The sequence below is a fragment of the Thamnophis sirtalis genome, unplaced genomic scaffold (genome assembly GCF_051295495.1).
Source record: "Thamnophis sirtalis isolate CommonGarterSnake01/CBP01778 unplaced genomic scaffold, rThaSir2_p1.2 scaffold_1, whole genome shotgun sequence".
NCBI lineage: Eukaryota > Metazoa > Chordata > Lepidosauria > Squamata > Natricidae > Thamnophis > Thamnophis sirtalis.
In genome coordinates this window covers 85643410-85656551 of record NW_028261381.1, presented here as the reverse complement: position 1 = coordinate 85656551, position 13142 = coordinate 85643410, and positions in this window count along the sequence as shown.

The window sequence follows — 13142 nt, the reverse complement described above, 5'->3', positions numbered from 1 at the left end:
TGTCAGATGTGGAGAGCACATCTTTCTCCTTCTGCCCTGGCCACTTGTTACAGAGGCACAATTGATAGTGTTTTAACAAACTGCATCACTGTTTGGTTTGGTGGCTGCAGTGCCTCAGATAGAAAGTCCATACAGAGAGTGGTGAAGACAGCTGAGAAGATTATAGGAAGCTTGCTTCTGTCATTCAGGATACTGTTTATAAGTGCTGTGTACTGTAATAATGTTCAAAGCATTATTAAAGACCACACACCCACCCACTTCACGGTCTGTTTTTGTTGCTTCCCTCTGGGAGAAGGTTTCAAAGCATTTCTAGCAGGACTACCAGATTCTGTAACAGCTTTGTGTATATTAGAGGTGGAGACTCTTTAAGAGCTGTATGCAATGAAATTTCATTTTAATGTATGGCAATTAGTGTACATTCAAAGTGGCAATAAAGTTATTCTATGTCTCTAAGATGTCTGATACATACCCTTATACATCACAAGCATGACCACATTATTATAGGGGTGATCTCATTTGTTCCTTCCTGCTTTCCCACTGGGGAGGTCCATGCTTAGAAGTAAGAAAAAGAATCAAAAAGATAATCCTTCTCAAACTTATATAGCGTATACACCATGCTTGATACAACAAATTGAGAAATTATGTCAGGGTTATTTCCCCCCTTTCAATTATAGTAATAATGAGCTGTGTTAAATATGTATGGTCATAAAGGCATCAGTAAAATTTGTTTCAGAAACACTAGATTTAACATTGAAAAAAGGAGCTTATTTGTCAGTACATTACCTAGATGATTAAATATTTACTAACATAAATAAGGAAATAATAGTTATGGGAACCCTTATTCAATTGAAACACAGCATGAAAATTCAGGCTCTTAAAAACTATGCTGGCAATGTAATTTTATACAAAAGCTGGAAGCAGACAAAGAAATCAAATCACTTCTGACAGAGAAATGAAAAATGTTAACTTGAAGGCAGCCCACAACTCTCAACCTTGTATAAACATCATTGCAAGAATCTGAATGAGCATAAAATAATTTATTGTCATCTTTTATTTCCTGTCACATAATAGCCGCAAGTGTGGAAGTGTGTGTGTGTGTGTGTGTGTGTGTGTGTGTGTGTGTGTGTGTGTGTATCTATCGGGCTAGCTATAAACACAGACACACACACCAAACACGTCTAATCAAAAAGACATTTGATCCATGTCTAGAGATAGAGAAGAAGGAACAAGGAAAACTTTATGGTAAACTATTGTTCATTTTTTCTCCAGAGTCTGTCATGCAAAAGTACTTTATGGAAGGAAACACACCCTGTTACATCAGATACCTGATCATGTCCCTACAAATATTTCTTTTGAAATACTTGGGCATGCCACAAGTATTGCCATCAATATCATAGCATGTCTTGTTTCAAAATTTTACACATCCATAATTAGTTTTCTTGGTTAGCCCTTAGAATATTGGGGGGATCCAGCCATAGCTTATGGAATAAGGATGCTCCCAAGATCTAGGTGGCTTCCTCCTGCTGACATTTTAGAGGGGCTTTGTAAGTCCTGACTCTTTGCCAAGGTTTTTGGCTGGCGGGGAAGGGTGAAGCCCTTTCTAAGAAGTATTTCCCATTTTTGCCATTTTTCCTTTTTAAAAATATTCATTGGGTTTTTTTTTCTGTCTTTTACTTTGTAGACCACTATGAGAGTGCTGTAAAGCATTAAAGGGCAATATATAAATCTGTGACAAATAGCTATTCAGCCTCTACTTGAACACATCTTAGAAATGGGAAATCTACTGCTCAGGTAATTATTTCCACGGTTAAGGTGCTCCTATTTTTTCCTAAAATTTACCTAGAACTGTTTGTAATTTAAACTGTATATGTATATATGTATATGTATATGTATATGTACGTGTACGTGTACGTGTATCCAGTCTATGTGTCTATGCACCTATCCAAGAAACTCAGTGGGTAGTGAACAACAAACAGTTACATTAAAACATCCAAACATAAAAAGCAACTAAAATTACATTAAGGCTCAATAAAAACACAAAGCACCAGACAATACACCCATCCCATGGTTCCAAAATGAACATTCGGCCCATAATACCTAGGGGAAGAGTCTTCACAGTCTTGTAAAAGGCCAATAGTGTAGGAACTGTTCATATTCTGGAATAGTCTCCTGACTATTAATAGCATGTTAAAAACATTAGTAGAACTAAACAATACATTCATACATTAAATACATTCTGCACCAAGAAACAGGCAAGAGTAAAATATAAAAAAGCAAAGGACATATGAGAACGTACTTTTAAGAACTACAAACTTAGTTCTTAGCCTTCCTGTTCCAGTTCCAGAAACTGTTCCAGTTTCTGCATCCTTTCTAACATTTGAACACAGTACATGAGACGGAAAGCCAACAAATGCAGAGTTGGAAATATTAATTACTTGCTTCCTGTGATTTAGAAACAATATCTGTATTGATGCGGTCTAAAAATGCACATGCTTTTTCTCAACCAAATCACAGTTCTGACTAATATTCAGATTACAACAAATAAATATTCAGATTACATCAAACAAAAATGCTGTCTCTGTAAAGCTCACTGAGCGAGCAAATAGAGAAAACAAACAAGTTTGCCTGGGAAATTCAGCAGAAGAAAGACGCGGAAGAAAGAGGAGGAAGAAGACGAAGAAAGGAGCAAGGAAGGAAAGAGTCTGTTGACTGATTAGAGCTGCTGACTTGCTTCCTGAGTGCTGCTGATTAGCCATTGAATATGACTAGAGCATTCGTTTGTCCTAACTTCCTTGAAGGTGCACCAGGGGATATATAAGGAAGCCAGCTCCTCAGAAAGCAAACGCACAGAATGAGCAAACAGAGAAAGCACACAAGGGTTTTTCATGACAGTTCAAGGAAGAGACACTCTATTTGCTGTTATGATTGATGTTGTTTATTATCAGAAGAACATGCAGATGGAACAAACTGCTCTCATGACTGCAGACGTGACATGTTTTTATTTTCCTCCTTGAAGAAAATAAGACATACACTTTCTATACAGGCTGGCTGAAGGTGAAAGGACCTGAGGCAAATCTGCTTACCGCCCAACTTTTCAGAGAAGATGGGGAATTCCTTGATCGAACACAGGGTGTTCTTGTATAAAAGCCGCCCAGAAGAAAGAAGGCAGTCAGATGGAAGGAGTGAAGAGATTGAGGAATGTGACACAAAGAACCAAGCCAAGTTTTGTTCCTGGACTTTCAAAATTGATTCCATGGGCTACTTGCCAATAACGTTGTTGGATAAAAAGCAGTTAGCACAAGCCTCATGGACTGGGGATCAGGACGCAGCATCAACAATCTAAATCTTTCTATTGAGAGGGACCAAAGCAGTAGCCTGTTGTCCAGACAATCTACTAAGATGTGTGGAGTACACATTCAGGATGTGATAGAAAGACTACATTAATTCTGTTAGGTCACTGACAAATTTTCCTTCCTAATGCTACACTAGACACAACCCTGAAAATGACACAGAGCACTATGAAGCACTTGACAGGAGGAGGAAGATATATAGCTGAAGAAAAAAGTGAAGAGAACTGCAAGGGTTCTTTTCTCTATGCAGATGGTGCCAGTGAGAACAGTTAAGAAGTTCTGATAATGGGATACATTTCTGAAATGAGGGATTCTGCAAGAGATGGGTTGCACCTCATAAGAACTGAGGGGAATCTGTTTGGAAGGAACCTGACAAATCTAATCCAGAAAGCCTTAAACTGACTTCTGTGGTGGGGGAGAAGAAAGTTGACGAAATATTGTGACACCGAATACTGGGAACAATACTGGGAAAGATATGCAGAACATGGAGGTATCCAAAAATTATCATATAAAATTCAACAAAAAATGGGTCAACTACATGGATAGAAACTATCCTTGGACTGCAAGACAACCAAACCGGTCAGTCCTAAAGGAGATCAACCCTGACTGCTCTTTGGAAGGCCAGATCCTGAAGATGAAACTCAAATACTTTGGCCACTTAATGAGAAGGAAGGTCTCACTGGAGAAAAGCCTAATGCTGGAAAAGATTGAGGGTAAAAGAAGAAGGAGACAACAGAGAATGAGGTTGCTGGATGGAGTCACTGAAGCAGTAGGCGTGAACTTAAATGGACTCCAGGAGATGGTAGAGGATAGGAAGGCCTGGAGGAACATTGTCCATGGGGTCGCGATGAGTCAGATACAACTTTGCAACTAACAACAACATGGATGGGTATTCATATATATATATATATATATATATATATATATATATATATATATATATATATATATATATATATATATATATATATATATATTAATAATAAAAATAACAGAAATAAGAAAACAATACATATGAGATTATATAGTAAAAGAATAAGAATCATAGTAAATTGAAAGAGGAAAAAACATAACAAAATTTAATAGAGAATATTAATATATTTAGAACATCATCTTTAAATCATAAGAAGTGTATTTAGCATTTCTTAAAACCTAGGCCCGATTTTCCAAAATCAAATATACCAATTCTTTGTTCCACAAATCTAAATATTATCGACATTAACCTTCTTTTAAAAAATAAAAATAGTTAAGTTTATTTCAAATGCAACTTCTCTTAAACATTACAGTATTTTCGATGTCTGCTACAGCATTTCAACCATATTGTTTTGATAGTACATGTTTAAATCATAGGTAATACAAGGCATGTGATTCAAGTCACTCACCTTCTTTACATAATCTCCCAAAGCATTGAAAACACCCATTGCTAATTAATTGATTCAAGATAGTAATACTTCCTTCCTTTCTTATAGAAAACATTTATCCCCATCTTCAAACACCCACCCACCCACCCCCAATATCCCATAGCATCTATGTCTTAAGTTTATCTGGGTCAAATTTTAGTTGCTTCCCATTAATGTTCAAATACATTGAGCAGTTTTCAAGGATTCCTGTGTCAGATACACAAAATATGGGGAATTAACAGGAAAAATTAAAAATCTTAATGCAGGAGAGGACTGACTAACAATCATAACCAACAAGTGTACTTTGCTGATTCTATGTTAAGCAGGAAAGAAGTATCACATTATATTCTCTGTGCTCTTCCAGATATTTAAGTCATTGTTCTATTTTGCTCAAGCCTCACCTTATCTATTGCTCAAGCCTCACCTTATCAAAAACCTTGCATCTGGGGCCCAGATTTTAGGAAATATATTGATAATGTTTCCAGAAGAGAGCTAAGAAAATGATAACGGGCCTGAAATGAAAATACTTTTGAGAGATTGGGTACTGAGTAGCTTTGTCGTGTTAAAGAAAAAACTGTAGGGAGCCAAGATAAACTATCTTCAAGAATCTCAAAGACTGTCATGTGGAAATTGGAGAAAAAATGTTCTGTTTCTCCCCCCAGAAAACAGGAAAGAAACAATGTGCTTAAATGACAAGGCTATTTCTGTTGGACATCAAACAATGTTTGATAAATAAAGCTGTTCAACAGTAGAATTGATGGCTTTGGGAGATAGTATATTTTCCTTTCCTAGAAATGTTTAAATATTTACATTAAACAAATTGTAGTTAGCAGAATGCTTTGGACAGGTCAAAGAATTAAGGGACTATATGAATGGCAAATATTGTATACATTGAATGTATACACAGCGCAGTCCCAGCTCTTTGAATTGCTCATTTACAATGAAGATACTTTAAAGTGTATATTTAATATTGTTATGCTTGAAGCATCCCTATGTAATCTGGATTCTCGTATGGTAACAATTTATAAATGTACGTGTTTATATTGTCCATTGTTCAGGACAGTTTAGGGAGTACACTGATTTTCTCCCAAAACAATAACATGAAGTTGGTAGATTTGGAATGTATTCAGGTAAGCTAAAATATTTCCACAACTCTCTTTTGATCCTTCAAGGATCTATTAATAGAACAATCCTATTTATTCAGAGCATTCTGGCGAATGTTTTAGTGAAACAGATAATGTTGTTGTAGCTTCTGGTTGGGTAAAAATTCCCCCCATTGCTCACAGCAGGCATGAATTAATTTAGATCAGTCCAAGGATGAACAGCAAAATAACTTATACAGAATTACTGTCTGAACAGCACATGTGAAAGCAGCAGATGCTGATTATGTCAGAACAAGGCAACTAAAGTTTAATGATGTACTGTATCAAAAATACATTGAGCAATTAGAGGGGAGGGGACCTAGGAATGCCACCTCCAAATGGCATGTATGATGCCATATTTTAACAAAAGAATAGAAACGTATATCAACCCACAATCTCCTCTATTTTTGCGATCCTCTATTGTCTGAAGTGTCATATCCTTGGCCAGTGGTATCATCAGACTTCAAACATGTGGAATGGTGCCCATCCATTATTTGCAGGAGTTCATTTTTTATTTATATCTGCATATAAATGGGGACAACAGGCAAAGAATCTGGTCCATTGCTTCTGTCTCCAGAGATTTGATGTCATATTAGTATGTATTTTCTAGATATATTCCATATGGGTTTTACTTTTTCTCTTCTCTCCTCTCCTGTCCTCTTTTTTCCACCTTTTTTGATGCTGTTGCTTTCCTGCATGATTTCAGTCTCAATAACAGGCAGAGATTCAAGGAAATGTCATAGTTTTTTCTTTATCATTCCAAATCTTGCTGTTTTATTTAGATGGCAGTTCATACTTATAGAGACAAATGTTTAGCTTCACTTAAGCTGCAAACAGTCCTCTTAGCACTCAAATTGTTGCAAAACACCCTGGAGATACTGTGTCTTTAGCACTTCAAAATTGATTTCAGTATAAAAACACATGCTTATTGTGCCTATTGCATTTTTTAAAATCATGGAAAAGCAAAGAACAATAAAAGGCACAACCAATAATGTTATATGAGTACAATTGTTTTGGATAACATTTTATTCTTTATGACTTGATATGCTAAAATCAATCTAAAACATGCAGTCACATCTGCTATTGCCATCTAGTGGAGAGGTAAATTAAGAATACATTAGCCTGAAACAAATTCCAGAGGCTCTTCAGAATTCAATAAATATGCATTTTGACCTGATGTTAAACAATTTCTTATATCCAACTCCCACTTTTTTCCTTCATAGAAGAGATAATGTGGTCCCTAAAGCATTCCCTGATAATCACATTGCTTGTTTCTTCTTAACAAAGAATGCCATTTGCAGTCCCTCAGACTTCACTGGCACAATGGCAGGAATGTCATTTGCCAATGGTTTGGAATGGCAAACCTCTCATAATGTAAAATAGAAATAAGCCTGGGGAATGGGTTGCAAAATTAATCTGATTCTTTGCCACCCAGCTCTATTATGCCTTACAGTGACTGGATTGTTTTGGACTTGGAGGATTTTGTCTGACTATTATGCCTATTATCATGAATCAGTGAAGAACACTTTGATGTGGCTAGTCCGGGAAAAGTTAGTGGCAGTGGGAAACTTGTGCCTGGAAGTTGTCGTGCATTGCTTCACCAGGGCTATGTTGCTCTCCTCGCTGTCAGAGGCAGGAAAGAGTGGGTGTTATTTTGGCCTTGCTGAAATGGATTTTGTCATCTGGAGAGCCTGAGGATTGCATTAGGACTGTATCATGGATGGCAGATGGCTCCCCTCCTGTGGAAGGAGCTGTTTCTTCTTCCCAGGTGAGACCCAGTTGGGGGCAGCAGTAGAAGGGTGTGGGTGATGACTCTTAGCTAGCTGGTGAGAGTGGCTGGCATGGAGGGGAGAATGGATGGACAGATAATAAGAGGTGGTGATCAGAGTTCCTGGTGGTGTTGAGAATGGTGGCGGGAGTATCTGTGGATCTGGATACGCCACCCCCTTTGGTTATATGGCTACGGAGTTTGATGTGGGGATCTCAACTTTGGAACCTGGGAGGCCTGGATTGGGGGTGATGGGGATGGGGTAGTATGACGGAAAACAGAGGCAGCTTGTTCTCGGGAAATGTGATCCAGATGTCTTATGCCAGTTTGCATTCTGGCCCTCTGTACTCAATCCCATTACCTGCTACAAAGACCTAAACAGTTCTATTACAAAATCTGGAAGTCCTTTGTACTTGTGGTTGTGGTCAGGAGGGCGCCTCTGCACAGCATCATGTTGTGCACCTGTTGCGTCCTTTCCTGGATCATGTGGCTCTACTCTCTGTCACCCATGCCATAATCACCTCCAGAATAGACTGCAACAATGCACTTTGCACGGGACTTCCCTTGAATAATATTTGGAAACTTCAGATGTTGCAAAACACAATGGTGCAGACAGTTGTGGGTGCTCCAAGATCTACACACATTACAATTTTGCCATGTGAGCAGCATTGGTTATCACTTTGCTTCCAGGCCCAATTCAAGGTGCTGGTGATGACCCTTAACGCTCTACATGGCTTGGGACCAGGTTACTTGAGGGACTGTCTCCTCTCCATTACATCTACCTGCCCCATCAGGATGGGCATATTGCAGCCAAGAAACTTCATTGGAGGGAGGGGCAGAAGGACAGCCTTTTCTGTCATGGTGCTTTAGAACATCATTTCCCCTGAGGTGAGGTCCGGAAGGCCCTCCAAACTTGTTTTTTTGCCATGGTTATCTGAGGAACCCATGGAAGAGTGGAACATGTTAAATGGTTGGTATAAACTAATTGTTCTCTTCCCTGTATTTTTGTTATCATAGTTTTCTAATTGTTTTAACGGATAAATTATATTGTTTAACTTTTGTTTTGATTGTGTGCGCCATCAGTCGCATGCAAGTAAGTTGTGTAAATTCAAGTAAGTACATGCATACATACAATGTTTGATGCTAGCATGTCTCTGCTTCCTGCAACACAGCATTAGTGTAATGGTTGTCAGAGTGAAAAGAAATCTGCATGTCTTGTTAGTTTTCCTTAAACAAAACTATACCTGCAGTGGTGGAAGATGTTTTAATACATAAAACCACACTATTATCCTTCCCCCAACTGGATGAGTTTCAGATATATTAGACCACAACTTCCATCATCCCCAGATGTCTGAAAATGCCTTAGTGTTGGGAATCTATCAGCTGGGCTGGAAGGAGGGGTCAAATGAGGACCTAGCTTAGAGTCCTTGCACAGTTGCAAGTGGCATAAGTTTCAGCTCCACTGAGATCTCTATGAAACCTTATTTGGTTGTTTCCAGGAGAAGGCAAGCCGCCAGGGAGATTCTTGTAACTAAATAAAGCTGCTTACTTTAGTTATTGATAAATTGCTCTGGTTTCTTGTATTTGACAATTGGTAAAGGGAACCAAACTTTTTTATATGTACCCTTAAAAAAGATTAAAACTGATTGCTGAATCTTCAGTATTAACTAATGCTTGACCTGATCATCTTTCCCCCATGAAAGTGTGTGTGTGTGTGTGTGTGTCTTACATGTCAGGTACATATATTTTAAGTCACATTTTAAAAAAGAAAAATCCTTCTGTTTATAGCTTGAAGTTATAAAACTTTGTGGGTTCAGACTGCAAGTAACACAGAGATGTGTTGTGTGTGTGTGTGTGTGTCCAATGGGGATGCTTGTGAAATCCTAATAGGACATCTGTCTTGGTAACCGAGCCCTCCACAAAAGTATCAAGACTCATTAGTCATCTCCCCTATAAAGAGGATTCTTGATGGCATTCAACAATAAATAAGACAACCAGTACAGAAGCAATAAAAATCTAAACATCACAATAATAAATAGCATAAAACAAAAATACGGAGAGAAGGGAGTATAAAAATGGTTTTCCCTCAGCAATGAAATCTTTGGGACAAAACTCTAGTCCCCTGGGAGCTCCAGGCCTGGAAGCATAACAAGGTTCTGAGGGCCTTATGGAAAATCAAAAGGGATGGGGCCAATTTAATTTCAGGAAGATGTTGCTGATCATGGTCACTGGACTGAAACTGCAATCATAATATGTCTTGGGTGTTGGGTTTGTCTGAAAGATTGAAAATGGTATACTTCATAGTTATTTTGAAGCTTTATAAAGGCTCTTTGCACACAAGAAATGGAAAGAATTTACAGTAGTGTATACCACTATTCTTTGTGTACACAATCTGGTATCATTTTGAAAAAAAGTAGCCTTAGATGTGAGGGCAGCATTTCTCAACCATAACAAACTAAGCCATGTGGACTTCATTTCCCAGAACTTCCCAGCCAGCATAATTGACTGAAGAATTCTGGGAGTTGAAATCCATACATCGTGAAGTTGCCGAGGTTGAGAAACTTTGCATGAGGGGGGGAAATAGCAGAAAAACAGCAGCAGGCATTTGTTTTTCTAGGTGTGCTTTCCAAAGTAAATGAGATTTCCATCCACAGACTGGGCATTTTAAAGGAAGATTTGAATCATTTTCAGGGCATCCTAGAACGCCCCTCCATCTTTGCTTTTCATGTCTCCCATGCTCTATTCAACCTCTCAGCAACAGTTTTCCCATAAGAATGTGGTCATTTGCCAAGTATTCTCATGAACAGTTCATTAAACTTCTTGGCGCTAGTACAAACAAGGAACAGCAGCAATTTTCTCTCTCAGAAAATACGCAAAGATGTGATTTTTCTATCCTTTGCCTCTCCTCTCCCAGTTTTCAGTACTTAAATTCAGAAAATTGCTTTTATTAGAGTAGGGGAGCATGACCTGAAACTAACCAAGACCCCCCCCCTCCCCAATTGTATGCACCTCCTGCCAAAGCCTTGAATACAATTCTACCGAATTCCCAAAGTTGCTGCCAAAATGCACTATACGTTTGAAAACAACAAAATACAATCATTAAATACATCAGGCATAATCAGAGCAAGAAGATTTAAACACTTTAACCTTGTGCTGGCTCTGCCCAGTTTTGGGGACGTGACTCAGAGTCCTCAAGGAGAAAAACAGGTGGTCTTCCTTCCCTGTGGCAAAGGAGCAAAATGTTTTTTTGATTGAAAGTATTGATTGTCTGCCATCTCAAACCACTTGACATAGCAGAATATTGTTGATATTTTGAAAGTCAATGGGGCACTTCCCTTGTGCATATTTTTTATATAAAAAAAAATCAAATGATCTTTTAAAAAGTGCTTGGGCCTTAGGTGCTATTTATATCATCAGTCAGCGCATGGGCATGCATGAAGGCAGAGGTAAATATATCAGTACAGCCTACTCTGCAGCAACTATGCTGAACTTTTGGGTTTGATTGATTGGTTAAGATATTTTCTTTTATAGAGGATACATTGAGTTTAAGCATGAAAACCTAATTTTAAAGATATTTGCCACTGAAAAGTCAATCCCGAAATCCTGCATAAGATCAAAAACATTTAGCAGAGCTATAAGGATGAGGATCAGGAAAAATAAGGGGTCTGGGGGTTTGGTCAGCCCTAAGACAGGGCATAAGAATGAGGTGAGATCCATTTTTTAAAAAAGTAAGGTATCTTTTTGAAAACATTTTTGTAGAATTAAACAGCATTTAACCTGAATTTCACATTTTAAAAACATGGGAGGTGGTTTGATTTCTTTTTGCCAAAGGAAAAATTTTCTCCTCACTTAGGATGGACAAAAAAGACTCCCATTTTTAATACTATAACATTGGGAGAACAGTTACCCTGAGTATATTACACTGAGATGTAAATCTCACTAAATTCAAGGCTGTTCTCAGGTTCAGGAATGAAGATTTACAGCAGTCCTTATTTTAAGTTAGCAGATATTTTGGATTGGAGGCTGATAGAACAGCTAAAAAATATTCCTTCCTACAACAGATCTTCCTTTTTACAAAGCCTGAGATTCTAAGAATCTGAAAACGAAGAATCAGATTTCTCTTTTAGGTAGATGTGAATAACTTTCCCAAATCTGATGCGAGCTGAACAAAAAGCAATCAATATACTCTGTCCTGTGAGTCATTTGGTGCCATTTAATCATTGATTTAAACTGAGAGCTTTGCTTCAATATCAATGAAACAATGCTGCTCTTAAAAAATGGTTAGGACAATAGAACAATTAAAAGAAGAGGAATGAGGCAACAATAGTGTTTTCTAAATGTTTACATATAAAATGACAGCCTAAAAGAAATTGCTTTTTTTTTTTTTTTACTATAGCTAGCAATCTTCAACTACCATTCAGAAAGCAGTCTCTTTCACTTGTGACATATTATCAGTCAGAAAGCAGAGTTGATATTTAGATTAGAGCCCATTTCAAGGATGGTATGCTAATATATTAGCTATTCACAACTTTTACTGTACAAAAAAATATCTCTTAACTTCAAGCCTGGCACATTTAAAAAAACAAGTGGGGGGCGAGAAAAGTCTTTTATTTTAACGAAAACATACTTAGTAAGCAGTACCTAATGTATCCTGGCCCCAAGGACATAATGGTTTGCCACATGAAGTTCAATATCCTGAAATAGTTGAAATGCTATCATGTTCTGAAGAGGAGTGTCAATTATATTTCTTTTTCTACCACAAACTTCCTGAGAGCAATCTTAGAATGACATTATTATGATTTATTCTGGTGGTTCTCAGTCTTTTCTTCACCATGGACTCCCTTTCAATATCTTTTGTGGCCATGGACCAGGGCCACGGACCCCCAAGGCTTAACTCAAGATTTAAATCACAACATTCCTTCACGCCTTCATGGATCCCCTTTGGTGACATTGCGGGCCCCCCCGGGGATTCATGGACCACAAGTAAAGAACCACTGATTCACTGTACTTTACTATAGATAATATGTGTGAAAAAGGAGACAGAACCTTCACCAACAGAGCCATAATCACTACTAGGTTTAATTCTCCAAGAGTAGATTCAAAGACATTTCCTTCTAAAGATTTAGACTTTATTGCAGAGATACCTGCTGAAGTATTTAGTTATCCATAAGGAGATAAATACAACTTTGATTACTATTTGTTACTATTAACTGGGCTAATTCAAATGCCTGGTTTCTTAGTTTTTCTGGTTTCCAAAGGATTCCTAGTTTCTTTACTTAGCATTAAAGCAGAAAAATGCAAGACCAACACAAGCACACATTGATACAGAGATATAATGGAAGGGACAGTTGCAACAGAAAGGTGTCAAGCAGTGGTGGGTTGCCAATTTTTTTACTACTGGTTCAGGTGTGCATTTATATTCCTTTTAGAATTTTGGCCTGCCACACTTTCTCTTATTTCATTATGCTGTTTCTTTAAGTAT